Source organism: Tamandua tetradactyla, chromosome 25, assembly GCF_023851605.1.
Source record: "Tamandua tetradactyla isolate mTamTet1 chromosome 25, mTamTet1.pri, whole genome shotgun sequence".
NCBI classification, from domain to species: domain Eukaryota; kingdom Metazoa; phylum Chordata; class Mammalia; order Pilosa; family Myrmecophagidae; genus Tamandua; species Tamandua tetradactyla.
In genome coordinates this window covers 34,329,217-34,347,996 of record NC_135351.1, presented here as the reverse complement: position 1 = coordinate 34,347,996, position 18,780 = coordinate 34,329,217, and the positions used below count along the sequence as shown (strand labels likewise).

Sequence of the window (18,780 nt, the reverse complement as noted above, 5' to 3'; positions counted from 1 at the left end):
GTACTACCCAAACAGTAATAACACTAAATGTTAATGGATTGAACTCCCCAATCAAAAGACATAGACTGGCAGAATGGATTAAAAAACAGGATCCTTCTATATGCTGCCTACAGGAAACACATCTTAGACCCAAAGATAAACATAGGTTGAAAGTGAAAGGTTGGGAAAAGATATTTCATGCAAATAACAACCCGAAAAGAGCAGGAGTAGCTATACTAATATCCAACAAATTAGACTTCAAATGTAAAACAGTTAAAAGAGACAAAGAAGGATACTATGTACTAATAAAAGGAACAATTCAACAAGAAGACATAACAATCATGAATATTTATGCACCAAATCAGAATGCCCCAAAATACATGAGGCAAACACTGCAAACACTGAAAAGGGAAATAGACACATCTACCATAATAGTTGGAGACTTCAATTCCCCACTCTCATCAATGGACAGAACACCTAGACAGAAGATCAATAAAGAAATAGAGAAGTTGAATATTACAATAAATGAGCTAGACTTAACAGACATTTATAGAACATTACACCCCACAACAAGAGGATACACCTTTTTCTCAAGTGCTCATGGATCATTCTCAAAGATAGACCATATGCTGGGTCACAAAGCAAGTCTCAACAAATTGAAAAAGATTGAAATCATACACAACACTTTCTCAGATCATAAAGGAATGAAGTTGGAAATCAATAATAGGCAGAGCGCCAGAAAATTCACAAATACGTGGAGGCTCAACAACACACTCTTAAACAACCAGTGTGTCAAGGAAGAAATTACAAGAGAAATCAGTAAATATCTCGAGGCGAATGAAAATGAAAACACAACATATCAAAACTTATGGGATGCAGCAAAGGCAGTGCTAAGAGGGAAATTTATTGCCCTAAATGCCTATATCAAAAAAGAAGGGAAAAAATTCAGGAATTAACTGTCCACTTGGAAGAACTGGAGAAAGAACAGCAAACTAACCCCAAAGCAAGCAAAAGGAAAGAAATAACAAAGATTAGAGCAGAAATAAATGAAATTGAGAACATAAAAACAATTGAGAAAATCAATAAAACCAGAAGTTGGTTCTATGAGAAAATCAATAAGATTGATGGGCCCTTAGCAAGATTGACAAAAAGAAGAGAGAGGACGCAAATAAGTAAGATCAGAAATGGAAGAGGAGACATAACCACTGACCTCACAGAAATAAAGGAGGTAATAACAGGATACTATGAACAATTTTATGTTAATAAATACAACAATGTAGATGAAATGGACAACTTCCTAGAAAGGCATGAACAACCAACTTTGACTCAAGAAGAAATAGATGACCTCAAAAAACGAATCACAAGCAAAGAAACTGATTCAGTCATTAAAAAAGCTTCCCAAAAAGAAAAGTCCAGGACCAGATGGCTTCACATGTGAATTCTACCAAACATTCCAGAAAGAATTAGTACCAACCCTGCTCAAACTCTTCAAAAAAATTGAAGTGGAGGGAAAGCTACCTAATTCATTCTATGAAGCCAACATCACCCTCATACCAAAACCAGGCAAAGATATTACAAAAAAAGAAAACTACAGACCAATCTCTCTAATGAATACAGATGCAAAAATCCTCAACAAAATTCTAGCAAATCGAATCCAGCAACACATTAAAAGAATTATACATCATGACCAAGTAGGATTCATCCCAGGTATGCAAGGATGGTTCAACATAAGAAAATTAATGTAATACACCATATCAACAAATCAAAGCAGAAAAATCACACGATCATCTCAATTGATGCAGAGAAGGCATTTGACAAGATTCAACATCCTTTCCTGTTGAAAACACTTCAAAGGATAGGAACACAAGGGAACTTCCTTAAAATGATAAAGGGAATATATGAAAAACCCACAGCTAATATCATCCACAATGGGGAAAAACTGAAAGCTTTCCCCCTAAGATCAGGAACAAGACAAGGATGTCCACTATCACCACTGTTATTCAACATCGTGTTCGAAGTTCTAGCCAGAGCAATTAGACAAGAAAAAGAAATACAAGGCATCAAAACTGGAAAGGAAGAAGTAAAACTATCATTGTTTGCAGATGATATGATACTATACGTCGAAAACCCTGAAAAATCCACAGCAAAACTACTAGAGCTAATAAACGAGTACAGCAAAGTGGCAGGTTACAAAATCAACATTCAAAAATCTGTAGTGTTTCTATACACTAGTAATGAACAATCGGAAGGTGGAATCAAGAAATGAATTCCATTTACAATTGCAACTAAAACAATAAAATACTTAGGAATAAATTTAACTAGAGACAAAAGACCTATACAAAGAAAACTACAAGAAACTGTTAAAAGAAATCACAGAAGACCTAAACAGATGGAAGGGCATACCATGTTCATGGATTGGAAGACTAAATATAGTTAAGATGTCAATTCTACCTAAATTGATTCACAGATTCAACGCAATATCAATCAAAATCCCAACAACTTACTTTTCAGAAATAGAAAAACCAATAAGCAAATTTATCTGGAAGGGCAGGGTGCCCCGAATTGCTAAAAGTATCTTGAGGAAGAAAAACGAAGCTGGAGGTCTCACGCTGCCTGACTTTAAGGCATATTGTGAAGCCTCAGTGGTCAAAACAGCATGGTATTGGCATAAAGATAGATATATCGACCAATGGAATTGAATAGAGTGCTCAGATATAGACCCTCTCATCTATGGACATTTGATCTTTGATAAGGCAGTCAAGACAACTCATTTGGGACAGAATAGTCTCTTCAATAAATGGTACTTAGAGAACTGGATATCCATATGCAAAAGAATGAAAGAGGATCCGTATCTCACACCCTGTACAAAAGTTAATTCAAAATGGATCAAAGATCTAAACGTTAGGTCTAAGACCATAAAACAGTTAAGAGGAAAATGTAGGAAGATATCTTATAAATCTTATAATTGGAGGCGGTTTTATGGACCTTACTCCTAAAGCAAGAGCACTGAAGAAAGAAAGAAAGAAATGGGAGCTCCTCAAAATTAAACACTTTTGTGCATCAAAGAACTTCATCAAAAAAGTAAAAAGACAATATTTGGAAACGACATATCAGATAAAGGTCTAGTATCCAGAATTTATAAAGAGATTGTTCAACTCAACAATAAAAAGACAGCCAATCTAATTACACAATGGGAAAAAGACTTGAACAGACACTTCTCAGAAGAGGAAATACAAATGGCCAAAAGGCACATGAAGAGATGCTCAACGTCCCTGGCCATTAGAGAAATGCAAATCAAAACCACAATGAGATAGCATCTCACACCCACCAAAATGGCCATTATCAACAAAACGGAAAATGACAAGTGCTGGAGAGGATGTGGAGAAAGAGGCACACTTATTCACTGTTGGTGGGAATGTCAAATGGTGCAACCACTGTGGAAGGCAGTTTGGCGGTTCCTCAAAAAGCTGAATATAGAATTGCCATATGAACCAGCAATACCATTGCTAGGAATCTACTCAGAGGACTTAAGGGCAAAGACACAAATGGACACTTGCACACCAATATTTATAGCAGCATTATTTACAATTGCAAGGAGACAGAAACAGCCAAAATGTCCATCAACAGAAGAGTGGCTAAACAAACTGTCATATATACATACGATGGAATACTATGCAGCTTTAAGACAGCATAAACTTCTGAAGTATGTAACAACATGGATGGACCTTGAGAACATTATGCTGAGTGAGACTAGCCAAAAACTAAAGGACAAATACTGTACGGTCTCACTGATATGAACTGACATTAGTGAATAAACTTGGAATATGTCGTTGGTAACAGAGACCATCAGGAGATAGAAATAGGGTAAGATATTGGGTAATTGGAGCTGAAGGGACACAGACTGTGCAACAGGACTGGATACAAAAACTCAGAAATGGACAGCACAATACTACCTAACTGTAATATAATTATGTTAAAACACTGAATGAAGCTGCATGTGAGAATGATAGAGGGAGGAGGGCTGGAGATATAAATGAAATCAGAAAGAAAGATAGATGTTAAAGATCGAGATGGTATAATCTAGGAATGCCTAGAATGTATAATAATAGTGAAATGTACTAAAAATGTTTTTGCATGCGGAAGAACAAAGGAATGTCATTATTGCAGGGTGCTGAAAATAGATAATTAATACCTTAAAATGTCACTTTATGTGTGAGACTAAAGCAAAAAATGTTTATTTGTTACAAAATTTATATTTTGACTAGAGCATTTCCTAATATAACTCATGTAGATAGTTTGATTGAATGTCATAAGTACTTGGAATCTCAGATAGGACATGAGATTTTGTTGGTTTGTCTAGAGTGATGCCCCGATGAATCCCAGAGTGATTTGATCAGTGACCGGAAAAGTATTTGCAAGCCCCTTTCGGGGAATGGTGAGAGCGGGGAGAAATTCAACCTCCCCAAGTTGAATTCTTAATATTCTCACAAATAGTGTGGACAACCAAAGCTATAGGCTGAGCCTCCAGTCTTGGGGTTTGTTCATATGAAACTTAACTCCACAAAGGATAGGTCAAGTCTACTTAAAATTTAGGTCTAAGAGTCACCCCCAAGAGAGCCTCTTTTGTTGTTCAGATGTGGCCTCTCTCTCCAGCCAACATGACGAGCAGTCTCACCACCCTCCCCCTCTCTGCATGGGACATGACTCCCAGGGGTGTGGACCCTCCTGGCAACGTGGGACAGAAATCCTGGAATGAGCTGTGACTCAGCATCAAGGGACTGAGAAAAACCCTACAATGAGCTGAGAATTAACATTAAGGGATTAAGAGAACCTTCTCGACCAAAGGGGGAAGAGTGAAATGAGACTAAGTGTCAATGGCTGAGAGATTCCAAACAGAGTTGAGAGGTTATCCTGGAGGTTATTCTTATGCATTAAGTAGGTATTACCTTGTTGTTCAAGATGTAGTGGAGAGGCTGGAGGGAACTGCCTGAAAATGTAGAGCTGTGTTCCAGTAGCCATGTTTCTTGATGATGATTGAACAGTGATATAGCTTTCACAATGAGACTCTGTGAACGTGAAAACGTTGTGTCTGATGCTCCTTTTAGCTACTATGTCAACAAAAGAGTAGAACATATGAAATAAAAAATAAATAATGGGGGGAACAAATGTTAAAATAAATTTAGTTTGAAATGCTAGTGGTAAATGAAAGCGAGGGGTAAGGGGTATGGTATGTACAATCTTTTTTTTCTCTATTATTGTTTTATTTCTTTTTCTGTTGTCTTTTTATTTCTTTTTCTAAATCGATGCAAATGTTCTAAGAAATGATGAATATGCAACTATGTGATGATATTGAGAATTACTGATTGTATATGTAGAATGGAATGATATCCTAATGTTTTGTTTGTTAATTTTTAATTAATAAAAAAAGTTAAAAAAAAAACAAGGGGTAAATATATAGAAAACGATTCTAATGGATCTGGTATATGAAATTAGCATTTAAAAAACTAATTTCGACAGTGAATTAAAAAAAAAACTAAAAATAAAGAAACCATTTCAAACAAAACAGTTTCTTTGCTGTTGTACATCATGGGTTTTTCTTTTTGTTTTTGAGGGCTGAAGTGGGGGGAGTAAAGAGCATAAGAAGAGACAGAGAGAAAAAATAGTATTATAAAACAGATATACAAGTTTACTTAGCTATGTAGTTACAAAAACAGGATAGTTATGAAGTGCCCCAGGTTTGGATATTCGGTTGCAACAAAAGTTTCTCATATTCATTTCATTTACATTGCAAAATAACCCCATTTTTTGGAGCCAGTGTTACATGTGGACCTATCTTCTCCAATTACACACCACAATTTTTTAAATCTTTGAGAAGTTCCACATCTTTACAGAGAATCTTAGTAACTGGCCTAAATTAGTCATCCTATTGGTTATGATTTGTGAGTTCCACAGCTGATGCTAACAAACTTGCATAATTTTAAAAATTTATCATGTTCACAGGCAAGTTCTTTATGCTAATTTACTAGGTAGCTAACAGACCAAATAAACTTTCTTCCCACTTCTGGAGTCAAGGCTGGCATGCATAAAGGTCAAACTTCTCTGTTCTGAATGATTTTATCTCAAGCGTTCAAATTTAAACTGTAGAAAGCTGTTTTATCAGGTTCTCTAGAGAAACAGAACCAACAGGAGACACGTATAAATACGAAATTTATAAAGGTGTCTCACTCAACCGTGGAATGAAGAGTCCAAAATCCGTAGGGCAGGCCATGAAGCTGGCAGTTCCGATGAAGGTGTCTGGATGGACTCCACAAGAGAGGCTTGCTGGCTGAAGAACTGAAAAGGTCTCTCTTCCTTAAAAGTCTTCAGCTGATTGATTATCTCGTTTGTGGGAGACACACCTTAGTTGACTGCAAATGTAGTCAGCCACAGATGCAATCAACTGAATGATGATTTAACACACCAGCCTTCTGGTTTATCAACTAGCCACAAAATATCCTTACAGCAAAGGTCAGGCCAGTGCTCACCTGACCAGACAACTGGACATCATCACTCGGGCAAGTTGACACCAGAATCTAACCATCACAACAGCTAACCAAAAGATATTTCAAGTTGAAAATATAACAGATGAGATGTCCTATTTGAGTCTCCTCTCACCCGTTTTTACAGTTTTCCCTTTATCTGAACTGTCTACTCTCGTGTAGACAACCGAGTTAAGGTCTAAATCACGCGTGAGTGCCATTTTAAGAAAAGAAAGGTAAGAATATGAAATTAGCCCAGTTTAAACTTTTCGGATTATAAAATAATAAAAAGTTGAAACTGGACATACTTAAAGCAAATAGGATTACAGAAAAAATACTCTTTCACATGTAATCTTCCACATTATGTAATCTTATTTTACCCAGAACTGGCCCCCTCTTTAATTGATCAAAGGCTGTGTCACTCAAAAAGAGATAAATACAGAATACTTGGCTAAAGATCAGAAGACATCAAAATTTTTAAAGCTGAAAACCAAGACCTGTGAGAAAGGCTCAAAGAACACTGATTTAACTGGCACAACTGAAAGGTGAGTAACTTGGTAACATACAAGTAAAGAAAAGTTCTTCCAAAGAATGTGACAAGAGTGACAGGGAAGTTCTCTGATTGGAACATTGATTCTTAACTATTAAGAAAAAGGCACAATAAAACAAAATAAACAAAATAAAAACTCTTAAGAGGTTTGCCCGCCACCCCCCCCCCCCCCCCCCCACACACACACGATAATGACTGAACTGATTTGGGGGAAGAGTCCTAATGATGGTATTTAAAAAAAAAAATTCCAAGATGTTTCTAATGGGCAGTCAGTTGAGAACCACTGGGTTGAAACGTCACAATAGGTTTTCAAAATAATGGAATTTCCTTTTTAGTAGCTCCTTAAAATAGGATATATTGTCATACCAAGACTGTTTATCATGGAGCACATCAAGATTTCTACCCTCCGTTTACCATGCCTTTCTTCCTTAACTCCAATTCATGCATTAAATTGCCGCAATCTTCCTTTTCACGGTCCTAAAGCTTTGCAAATGAAAGGCTCATTGCTGAATCCAATAGCCCAGCTCAAGTGCTTTTCTACCTCGCCAGAGCATAAAGCACTGGGAACTTTGATTCTCAAAATTCTTCCTTAAGGACTCCCATCCTCGGTTTCCAAGGCACCTTTTCTCCCTGACTTCTCTGCTCCTTAAATGAGAAGTTCAATTAAATTTGAAGTCCATGACGTTCCTGAAAAGTTCAACATTAAGTTCCAGAGGTCTAGGAACCCCCTCAAATTATACACAATGTGAATGTGTACCTGAGGAAATCATTGTTTTCTTCTTATTCTCCAATGGGTTTAGGATCCCCAAGAAGTGTAAACCACCACCTTAAATCCTTTCGCTCTTCAAGCTTTCCAGGCTTCAACCACCATCCATAAATTGATGGTTCCTACACCAATCTCAACCTAACAAAGATTTGAATGCATAGTCCCAATGGTCCATTAGGCACAGTCACTAAAGTAAACCAACATATCCAAAACAGTACTCACTACTCCTCTCAAATGCCTGCTCTGTCTCCTGAGTCTTAATTTTGGTTAATTTCATCCAATACACATTTACCTGAATCAGAAATTTAAGGATCATCTTTCACCTCACCTTTTCCCCCGATGCCCAGTTAACTTCAAATCTATTCTTTTCTTCTGTATCAGGATTTTATTTTAGGCTTTATCATATGTTGTTACTGCTACGGCCTCCCAATGCAGTCTCCATTTCTAGTCCGTCTATCAAATAGCTACCAGACTTGTCTAATTGTGTGACACCCGTGCTTAAAGAAACATCTCTTGGATCTCATATATGGACAAAGGAGAGAACCTAATATGCTTGGCTTTGGCTTCAAATGCAGTGTGTTCCACAATGTCTCCAAATTTCCTTTTTTAGCCTCATCTCCCACTTCAAACACCTTAACATTACTCTTGCAATTGGAGATGCCATCCTGACTTCATATTTGCCCAGAATGCTGTTTCCCACTACTTTAACTTTCAGTGTGCAACTGATGTGACCCAAATTCTGGAGCTAGACACTGGGAATACAGCTCAGAACAAAACCGTCAACAAATAAGCAAGCAATTAAAATAATCAGAGAATGTGATCTTTTATATAGGAAATAAACAAAATGGCATGAGAGAAGCTTTAGGAGGAATGACCCAGGAATGCCTCTCAATTTCAAGGATGAGAAATGAGTCTTAAAATGAGATCTTGATGGATACCAGCGAGCTAGTCATATGAAAAACTGGAGAAGTGTACCCAGACAGAAGACACTGCAAATACTAAGGCACTACCTGTACTGTCTACTAGACTGCAGGCACTATGCTCCTTGAAGAGAACTATCTGATTCAAATGTGTCTTTAGAACTAACAGCTGGCCCTTGGTCCTAAACTCAATAAATAGTTGTTGAATTAAATGACTACTTTAAGGACAACTGAGAGAAAGAATTGTGGGTTTGTGGGAAAGTGGAAAGAGCAAATATTCGTCACTACAGTAATAAGAATCTTAATCCCAAAGCACTCAAGTTCTCCCCTATTATTTCCTTACTCCACATTCTGGTATGTTTCTTTCGAGTGTTTTGCAACTAACAAGTTTTCACTAGTTGTAGTTCAGCCCTAAACAATTTCCCTAAAGGGAAATTGTGATCCAGGACCTTTTTACAAAATTGTAAGTATAATACAGGCATGCTGCAGAGATATTGTGGGTTCCGTTCCAGACCACTGTAATAAAGTGAATACTGCAATAAAGTGAGTCACATGAATTTTCTGGTTTCCCAGTGCATATAAAAAACTGTTATACTACAGTTTATTAAATGTGCAATAACAATTTGTCTAAAAAACAATGTACATTTAATTAAAATCTGACACAAACCGAACACATATTGTTGGAAAAAAAACTGGAACTGATAGACTTGCTTGATGCAGGGTTGCCACAAACATTCCATTTATAAAAAGGCAGTATCTGGGAAGTGCAATGAAGTGAAGCACAAAAAAACGAGGTATGCCTGTACATTTCTGGTGTAAAGAATTATTTTCATTAGAACACATATGCAGACCCTCTGTACTTGTGATGTCCATTCTCTTTCTCCTCCCCTAAGAGTTACTCTCCTTTACTTTATCCCCAAGGGTCCTAACTCATTGACTTTCTAAGGCTATCTCATGATAGCTGCGCATCACAGAATGGCTACCCTGCCAGTCAGTCTCAGGATAACATCCATTCGATGAAAGAGGGTTTGATGATCAAACCTTATTTCTCTATCCTACAAAAATGAGACTTAATACAATAAAAAGACAAATAAATTACATTAAGAATATGGGTTTACACACTTGAATTGCTTCCAATTTAACAAGCTATAAACAAAAAGCCTGGCAAGAGAAAATAAAAAGGCACATGCTCTGAAGGCACACACAAATTAAACAATTATTCCAGTAGTTTTGCACTATGCATTGAAATGGAAGCTTCAAGATACTGGCCAGCTAAAGGTTCTCTCTACTATAATGACTTAAAGATTCAGACTGGCAATATTTCTGAGGAGCTGACAGAGTTATTATTCAGATTGCAGTTTATCAGTCGTGAGCCACTGAGCCACGTCACATCCCTCATCTCAGCACCTTCCATTCAAAACAAAAGGCAGAGAAATGAGGTAAGAAGGCAAGTGTGCCTTGGGAGACTAGCATACCCAGTTTGTACTGAGGGAGAGCTGATGAACTAGTGACCGTGCTTTCAACATGGTTGTGTCCCCTATGCCCACCCTAACCTGCAACCAGCAAAGATCCTGGAGTCTATTCAGTCCACGTGCAGTGAAAGGGATGCTAGTTACAACTCTACCTGCACATACAAGTAGCTGGAGAGACCCAGGAAGCTACTGTAACCATAAGCAGGTCAGAAAAAAGGCTGTGGGACTCAACAAAAGTATCAGGCCAATTAAAAAGGATGGGGTGGTTCTTCTTCCACAAAAGCTGTAGGTTCATGAGTCGTAGCTGAGGTACAGACAGAGGAGGTCTCTATAGATATTAACCATAGTCATAAATCGAAGCAAAAGCCAACTTCTGGCTTATACACTGGCTTTCTTATCTTCATTATCTGAAGGGTAGCAACATCTATGGGGGGGGGGGGAAGAGTGGGGTGGAAAGAACGCTAGGGACCACGATCCTGAAACAAGGCAAGTTTTATTCTGGACAAAAGAACTGACAGCTTAGAGGCCTGTTTTCCTAAAAGTCTCCCAACATAGTTCTCAAGGGATCTAATACCCCACGGTATTATCTCTTACCCTGATATGTCTTACATCCAGACTCCATGATGGTTATGTTAACAGCATTATATCAACACCAAATCTATTCCAGCCAATCTAGCTGCTCAACTAAATAAACAGTATCAACTAGGCTTCACTTTCTTTAAACAAAAAAACACAAGTTATACCTTCAAATACAATTATACTTACTAATCTCCTTAGCATGGGGAAATTTATAAAAACCAACCAAAACAAAACAAAAAAACAACAGGACAACTTGGAAGCTGGAATTATTACATTTTTACTCCTGTATATTTAAAGTAAAATTTACTTTTAATAATATATTTTATTTCTATAATCTGTATTTTCTAAAAAGACATTTCAACTAAAAATCAAGATCTGGATATTAGAAAGAACAGTTTGTAATTCATTTCATTTAAGCAGAGACATTTATTTTTTAGTCAGCAGTTTTAAATGCCCATACAACTAAAATAAAACATTTGGACTTAACATTAAAAAAATTAGCTATATCCATAGCAGCCTAAACCAAGGTATCCAATTATCTTCCAAATTAGGCAGTCTAGTATTTAGTTGCAGCTTTAAACAAATTTGAAACAATAAAAATAATGGTTTACCGCCTTAATTGAGCACATCCAGCGTTTGCTCTTGTCTCATGACTATCTCTTTGGGAAATTTCAAAAGGGTGATCATTTTATAAATATCTCAGGCCTTTCAGGCCATCTAGATAAATTTGAGTTTTGTTATTATGACACATTCAACCTTCTATTTAGAAGAGAAATGGAGTGTGCCTATTTGTACAGTTGTGAAAGAGCAATGATTTCCACCAGCATGTCATTAGTGGAAAGGAAGCAGGACGTATCAGAAATTTTATTCATCTGGTCTTATTTTATAAATAAAGGGTGCTAAAAATCCAGAATTTGGTTTAATAGCTGGTTTCGTGCTGGGGAATAACTTTACAGCCGTTCTTGAACCACCTGAATTACTGGAACACTACAGCCATTTCAGAGACTTCTGGAATTACAAGAAAGTTACTATTTAGAACATTAATAGTAACAGAGAAAACACAAGTTAAAATGCTTGACACTGACATACTAGCAAGTTTCAAGTTTACCATCCATTAAGTTATCCAAGTAAAAAGTAGTGTCTTCTAAAGCAGGACAAGTTCCCCCAGGTGAAACCACTGGTATCTTTCCCTCATATTCAGAAGGCTGTGGAGTCACAAAAGCAGCACACCCCTGGGGACTAGCACTGAAGTCACTGTGATGCCAGCCAGGCCACGCTTGGTTGACTCTCTTTCCCCAAGAAACAGTGAGGTCTCTTTTCACCTAGTCCACTGCCAGTGAGAACCAGATGCCTGTGTGACAATTCAAAGTAAAATAGAAGTACTCTCCCACCAAACACCTAAAAGCAGAAATGAATCCTCTAATAGCTAGTGATCACAAAGAAGAGATTTCACTGCTTCAGGCGAAGGCCTCCAAAAGAAAGTAACAATTATTCAAATGGCCTAAAGGTTCATCTTTAATATACTATCTAGTAACACTACTATTGGCACCAGCTAACATTTATTCATCTCTTAACTTGGCGAAGCACCCTCCAAACTTACTTTCCACAGCAATCCTATGACATAGGACTAATATTAATATTAAGCCCATATTGCAGATGGGAAAACTGGGACTTGGGATAGTGAAATAATTTGGTTAAGGCTATGCAGCTAAAAAGCAGCAGGGTTCCCATGCTGGGCCCAGGCAGCCTATGTTGAGAGCATACACTAAACACTACACAAAACTACTTCCAGCCCTCTAACCCAAATGTCAAGAAATTTTGATCAAAATTTCATTCTGTCTCAACAATGAAAATACTTGTAACTTATCTGGAGGAAGAGGGTAACACCCTGATTCCTCTGAACCACGTAGTCAAAAGAAACAAACATTTTCTTCTTTTAAGATGCTACAAGTGCTCACTAAGTTAAAAAACAAAACCATGCCATGGCCAATGTCTTTAGATGAATGCCTACTGTGCTAAGCACATCCAGTACTAAATCATCCACACAGGTCCTAAGAAAACTGTCCTTGACACATCACCTGATTTTCAGTATTGTTTCTGAAAAAGTCAACACTCAAATGCTTGTGCAGCATTTCGTGTGTGTGTGTGAAATCTTAAACAGTGTCATTACTGACTCCCACATAAAGGCAGATTTGAACTGCCCCAAAAGTTCCTTTGCTGTTTTTAAAACATTTAATGGGACCCCTAGCAGCACATGTCCGGTTCCAAACCAGCTATTAAACCCAAATTCTGAATTTTAAGGTAAGACCAGATGAGTAAAATTAGTTACAACGTGATTCCTTTCCACTAATGACATACGTTGTGGATTCTTGCTTTTTACACTACACACAAACACTCTATCTCTCATCTAATTAAAAGATTGACTGCCTCATAATGCAAAAATGAAGTCTGTCTACACCACCTGGAAAGATCTGAGATATTTATAAAATGATTACCCTTTTGAAATTTCTCAAAGGGATGTTGTGACAAGCACAAACATCATATCTACTTGTTATGCTTTTGACTGTTTCAAATTGGTTCAAACAATGCCTTAGTCATATTTGAGGAATTTTTGCTGTTTATAACTTACAGCCAGGATAAAAAGTTGGAAATTTTATGCATCGAGCACGGTTCTCTCATTCCACCAGCTAAGGCCCTCTTCATGGGCTCTCCTGAAGTAAAATAAATAAAATATCTGTCTGTGTGTGTATCCGTGTATGTGTTTCTCCTTCTATTAACACTTTTACCTCCAAAACACACACACATACAAGAACATACAATGTGATGGTGACTCATAATCTGGTCCCTAAGGAACTTCTAATTTAGCAGGCATCATGAAATATGTACATCAATAACTACAGTCCCAGGCAGTATGCGATAAAAGGGTTTAACGTTCCAATTTGTGTCTGCCATGTTGTTAGCCATACATGTCACTGCCCTGCCATCTATGTGCCAAAAGAGAGACACTTGTCATCCAGCTTTGTTTACTTGACAGGGCATTAGGTATAGAAAAGGTGCAGCAAACATGAATGTAAATTTCAGGAAATCTTCATTACTACCAATGTCACAATACAGCTTTGCTTTAAAAGCATTACAAGCTTTGAAACCAGAGACACTACGAAAACATTCTACTGTTAAGTCCTCTAAATCAACTTTATTTTTCATAGCCATAATAATTTCATCACATGGCCTATGATGCAACATAAGGAAATCATCAATCTCTAGCTTATTCTTGGCTCCTATACCTGAAAACAGCATGATCACACTCAGTTAGACTATTCAGTATTTGCTGATTTATGAAATATTGTGCCACAGCCATAAGAAATAATACTCTCCAACAAGAAAATTCAGCAGTGTGCTTCAGTTGTTTTTGCTCTACAGCAAATTCTGTACATCCTATATATGTATACTTGCATAAAAATTTTGATGTGACAATCTTTCATTTAAAATTTATGGATAGCACTTAAAAAGCTTCCTCAAATTTTGCAAAATGCATCATCAATCAAATATTCAGTTGCAAGATCATGAGAAAGGTAGGTTAAGAAATTATTTTTTGAAAAAGAACTATAAAAACCTAAGGTTCAATATAAGACACAGCAGGCATTAAAATACTTTTACCTTCAAAAGTGACTGCTTACAATGACAATATTAACACTAGTATTAGTATTAACTTAGTCTTTCAAAAAAACTTTCATTCTGAAGTTTTTAAATACCTTTTGCATATCATTTCCACACAATCATTTGGTGCTCAGCATAAGACTCTCACCTGTAGCTCATAGTTACTCAAAACACTGACATAGCTACTCCAATTTTCCAGATAAAGAGGAGGAACACAGAAGAAAACCCAACAAAGAGCAGAACTAAAAGGGTGTACAGGCTGAGTACATATGCTGAAAACCCAAAAGGAAGCAAAAATAATTTAATAACATAAAAAATTAAGACCCAGAGAGCTGGGAGAGCAGAAATTGGATTTTTAATAAAGATGGAAGCTAAGGTTTAACCTACACTTAAATATGGAAGGAAAGAGGAAAGAGCAAATACGATCTAGGTAAGTGAGTCTGATGGCAGCTCTGAGATAAGAGGGAATTCCTTAAGTCTCATGTGCACTACAAAAATTCTGGTGGCCTCAAGTAGTCACACACACACACACACCGTCCCCGACCCCGGGGCATGTCCTTTCTAGAAGAACAGCTATGTGAAAAGATTAAGCAACAGTCCTTGATTCATTACTCCAAAAGTGACAGTGTTGAGTTTTCCTTTCTAACAGTCTTAAAATGGGATTATAATTTCCCCAATGCTCATACTTCCCGTACCTGTTAAGTGAAACTGCCTACCTCTTTGTACTGACACAATATTCCTTTAATAAGAGAAACTGGACTTCAATTTGAGATTAACCGCTTAAAATGAAAATGCCCAACTGAATTTAAAACTCTATTTTGGCTAGCCCTCATTCAGGAGTCAACCATTCAATGAAGAACACTTACTGGTAGCTCATTATACTTTGATACTGATTTTGGGGGCAGAGGGGGTGAGGCTAGGGATAAGGACATCTTTTTCCTTAAGAGAAGACAAGTGTTGCCGAGAATGGTGGGGGACAACCAGAAGTTGCCGCTGCCATGACTATTTCTATGATTTACCAATATTGCTTTTATCTTTAATCGTGATTTTTACAGACAGAGCTTTGTTCCCATTGTACACAAAAATGGTATTACTGCAGTATGAACACGTGGCCTTTTCAGATTGCCACAGGCAAACCTCATTTACTGACCTAGAATGGTTTTGGAAAGAAAAAAAAACATTCAGTACGTTGATATAAGGCTTAAAGAGAAAGCATACACTGATGACTATTTCACTGGCCATATCAAGCTGTGAATAATTCCTTAAACCGGTTAGTAATCAAAGTCCCTTCTAGATTTGACTGAGGCTGTCATTTATTCAAACTTTCAAATAAAGACTGCAGACCATGCCAGGATGGCGGAACCTTCTCTTTAGATTTCTCTTTCTCAATTTCCCCGGGGAACGTGTCGTTGCTTCTTCATACAAAAATCACACCAAGCTTGTTCCCTTTTCTTGAGCCGCCAACTGAAGGCACCGTTCGTAGCCCTAAATACACAAGCCCACGCTAAGTTGCTGCCAGTGAAGCTTCGCAACGGCAGGTGACAGATGCTGCTGGAGAGCTCACAGATGTGGGTTTGCTGCATTTGAGTCTTATCGCAATAAGCGCGCTGACAGAGCCTGCAGATACACGTCCCGTGAGCAGCAGAAATTCTTACAAAACCGTCGTTTCCTCACAGATTCACTTTTAGGGCTATTCTTAAACGTTTATCCCTACTCTCATCCCTGACTAGCCCTATCCACAATTCATTTTAACTTCCTCAGTCCAGATCCCCTTTCATCCAACCTAATTTTGGTCAAAAACAATAATAACAATAATAGTAATAAAAGAAAGGGGGCAGCCGGCAGCGCCAGAATCAGGAACTGACGAAGCTGCTATTCGGGAGCCTTCCCGCCCAGGCAGGGAGGCCGCTGGAAGTTTTCTGGGAAGCAACGGAGCCTCAGCATCTCAGACGGTCCCTCTTCCCCGCGGGGAGGACTCCGCAGAGATGGAGGCGCTCCCTTGCCCCGCCGTCCCCGGCTGTGGCCGCCGTGGAAAATAAAGCCCCTCTTTTCTTCCCCCACCCCCGCCTGGAGAACGCTCCCGGCAAGTCACGCCCCACCCCCACCCCGTTATCCCTACTGGGATACCCCGAAATCGCTGCGTCCGCCGGAGGAAGGGACCTTCGCTCGGCCCGGGCTGCCCCCCAGCCGCCGACCCCCGCACGCACTCGCCGCTCACCGCCCGCCCCAGGCCGCCCCCGCCCAGGGGTCGCCGCCGCCCAGGGTCGCCGCCGGGGTTACCGTGGGAAGAGGGGGCGGCGGCAGAGGACGCGGCGGCAGCGCTGCTGCCGGTGGCGGCGGACGCGAAGGATCAGCTGGAGGACAAGGATGATGATGAGGCGGGCGCGCTCCCCAGTCTCCATGGAACTCCCGCCCCGCCCGTTGCTAGGAGCCCCCGGGGCGCGAGCTCAGGCTTTGGCGCTTTGTTGTTCCGGGTCCGGGGCGGCAGCCGCTTCCCCGCGACAATAAATAGAGGCGGCGCGGGGGAGCACAGACACGGCGCGCGGCGGCTAGAGCGCCGCCCGACAGGAAGCGCCTCGGCTCTCCGCTAGCCACCCACATCCGGTTCTCACTGCTCCGGCCCCTGCCTCTCCCCCACCGCCGCACGCTCTTCCTGCTTCCCCAGGCCGCGGGCCCCTTGCGACGAATGTGCCGGGTGGGGGTTCCCCAGGCGGTGGGGCTGGGCCTGCCCTTTTGCTCGAGAACCGTTTAAAAAGATTTTGGAAACACTTTCGCTCGCACATTTTTAGTTGATATGTAAACTGTATACGTAATTTCTGGCGTATAATATATTATAAACGGACTCTTTTTTTTTTTGGGTCAAAATCTGACAACTTTCAATATACAGAAAAGATCCGCCATTTAACATAACTGGCCGAGCCAGTTTCCTTAACAATGAAAGGAGACTTGTTTTGTGAAAAAGTCCTACTTCATTTTTTTCTCCCGGTTAGAATAAATGCTTTCATTTGCGGTATGCCGAGAAAGGTGTCGCTGAGGGAGTCCGGCCCTCCTCCACGCTGGCAGGCGGCGCCGAGAACGCGCGGGCGGGCGGACAGACAGGTGGATACCGCAGGGGGCCGAGGTCGCGCTTTTGTCGCCTGCTCCTGCGAGTCTCCTTCCTGCTTTTGGGTCCCCTCGGGAGCCCCGAGGCACTCAGAGGTTTCTGCGCCCCAGAGCCCGATCAGAGAGGGCGGCAGGCGAGGAGAGATCGGGGGCGGGAGAGGAGAGGCGGCAGGCGGGAGAGGGGAGGAAAGGGAAAGGCGGCAGAAGTGGCCGGTGAAGGGGTCGCTGCAGGCCAAGCAGGGGCGGTGAGCAGAGACCGGGGTAGGAGGGCGCTCACGTGGAAGTCGGGCGTCTGGCTACCGAGGCTCTTCCGCGGCTCTGCGCCCATGTCGCCCTGGAATGACCCGGGCACCGCGAGGGGCGCACACTCGCCAGTTTGAACCGCCGTGCCGGGGGCCTGCGGGGGCCCCTCCGGGCGTTCTGCGAGGCCCGGCGCGCGCCAGCCACGCTCCTGTAACGGCCCGGGGAGCAGCGCGGGACCCTCGGATCCCCCCGTCCCAGGCTGGCGCGGGCCCGTGCTCCCGAGCCCGGCTCCCTTCGTAAGCCTCTGCTCCCGCACGAGGCCAACGCGAAGCCCGGATTTCGTTATTACAGGAACATCAGGCGGGCTTCTGGGTGCCTGGCCTTTGATTGGTGTGAACCGAAGATGAAAAATGATAACGGGCACTGTCCTTTTGAAAGAGAAACCATGAGCTGGGTGTGAACCGAAGATGAAAAATGATAACGGGCACTGTCCTTTTGAAAGAGAAACCATGAGCTGGGTGTGAACCGAAGATGAAAAATGATAACGGGCACTGTCCTTTTGAAAGAGAAACCATGAGCTGAAGTCTAGGGGATTTGAGTGGTTGCAACCATTTGAGGATTTATTTATGAATCATCCAAGAATGCCTCTTGATCTTGTGCATCTCACTCTGGGTATTTAGAAAAATATCTAAACCTTTAAAAGCTCCCTAGAGTTGTGGAATTCCCACTTTCTTTGCGTTGCTATACTGGCATTATTGGAATAATATTAAATAATTATAGGGGCTTTTAAGGTGAAATGAAGAAAAGAAACATCAGGGTGGATTAGAAATGTCTATGGAGAGGTGGGGAGCAGACTTTTAGGAGGAGCTGAAATGGAAAAGGAATGGAGTTGGGAGTTATGCTCAAACAGTGTCCCAGGCAGAGGGAACAGAATGTGCTAAAAGCTTGCTGAGGTTGGCATTAGTGTGGCTGGGGCATCGGGGGGCAGGCAAAA

The 18,780-nt window shown here is 40.4% G+C and overlaps 1 protein-coding gene across 3 annotated transcripts in view; it reads right to left on the bottom strand.

The window, feature by feature from the left end:
- TBPL1 (TATA-box binding protein like 1) overlaps positions 1-17,930 on the bottom strand; it is a 37,288-nt gene extending 19,358 nt beyond the window's left edge. The window contains exon 1 of one of the 3 annotated variants that reach the window (XM_077144050.1): positions 17,821-17,930. The gene's annotated coding sequence lies outside the window, so the exon portion shown is untranslated. Of the gene's footprint in view, positions 1-16,721; positions 16,981-17,409; positions 17,800-17,820 lie in introns of those variants that run through there. The other 2 variants (XM_077144053.1, XM_077144051.1) reach the window with 2 other exon arrangements.
- Between the last annotated feature and the right edge of the window lie 850 nt (positions 17,931-18,780).